The following is a 1,125-nucleotide window of genomic DNA, read 5'->3' as shown; positions in this document are numbered from 1 at the left end:
AGTTCTAGGTTCTGCTCTGTGTTTTGGTCACTGTGTTTTGATGACAGGGCTTTAGTGATTCAGTTGTTGGGTGATTTAGAGATTGACGATTGAGTATTTAATGATTGGTTTATGAAATGGTTGTATTGAAGTGGTGATTGATTTTGAGCTTCAATGTTGTTGATGGGTCCAGTATGAAAATTGGATGAAACATGGCCTTCAGATTATGATGTTGTGTTCCAGGAGTATCCAGTCTTAAAATTTATGAAACAAGGTTCCTAGAGGAAGAGAGAAGGTTGTAGCCTTCTATAGGTCAGCGCCTATGTACTAGTAAGCATATCAGCTAGTAAAAGAGCTAGGGGGTTGTAGCTCCCTTCCAGTAGAAGCTGGAAAATGAGAGAAGGTTGTAGCCTTCTATAGCTAGAAGCTTGTGTACTGGGATGGGTCTGCGCCAGTACAATGTTGTAAACATATTTTCTTATTATTAAAAGAAGACAGAGATGACAGCAACAGGTGGTTTTCACCCACATTGGGTTTCCACCTTAAATCTTGGTGTTCATGTGTGTTGCTTATGTGTGATGGTTCACTCTGTTATTAACTGCATATGGTTACTGTTTAATGTTTAATAAAGTACTGATGCACAGATTAAAGATCAACATATGATGAATTAACTGAATCATTAGTCTGCTAGATATACGCTTGTTTCCTTAAGCACATTTGCGTGTACACGCGGGTTACCCACATGGAAGTAGCGTATACAAATTTGAGTATGAAAAGAAAAAGATTATTGACTTAATTAATATTGATTCACCCCCCCTCTCAATATTATTTCCAATAGACAAATATCCAATTAATTTTGGTCATTTTTGTGGGGAATTTTGAGAAATTAATTGCAGATATGAGATCCTCTTGAAAAATTACACAAGTTCAAAAAGAATTGGAGTTTGGATGAAGGAGATATCATTGATTTAAAATCATCTCTTTTTTCAGAAATTTTTGTGACGACGGGACATGCGCAACACATATCTAAAATTCAATTGCCTATATCGGTATTTCTACCACATGGGAAGATGTAGAATGGCTGTTCCATTTCCAAAAACAGGTCATAATAAGGATTCTGAACAATATTGACTGATCTGTGGAAAT

This window comes from Pinus tabuliformis, chromosome 4_2 (assembly GCF_031772625.1).
Source record: "Pinus tabuliformis cultivar Carrire ecotype Pingquan chromosome 4_2, CPIR1, whole genome shotgun sequence".
Lineage (NCBI taxonomy): Eukaryota > Viridiplantae > Streptophyta > Pinopsida > Pinales > Pinaceae > Pinus > Pinus tabuliformis.
Note: the sequence above shows the minus strand (reverse complement) of the source record.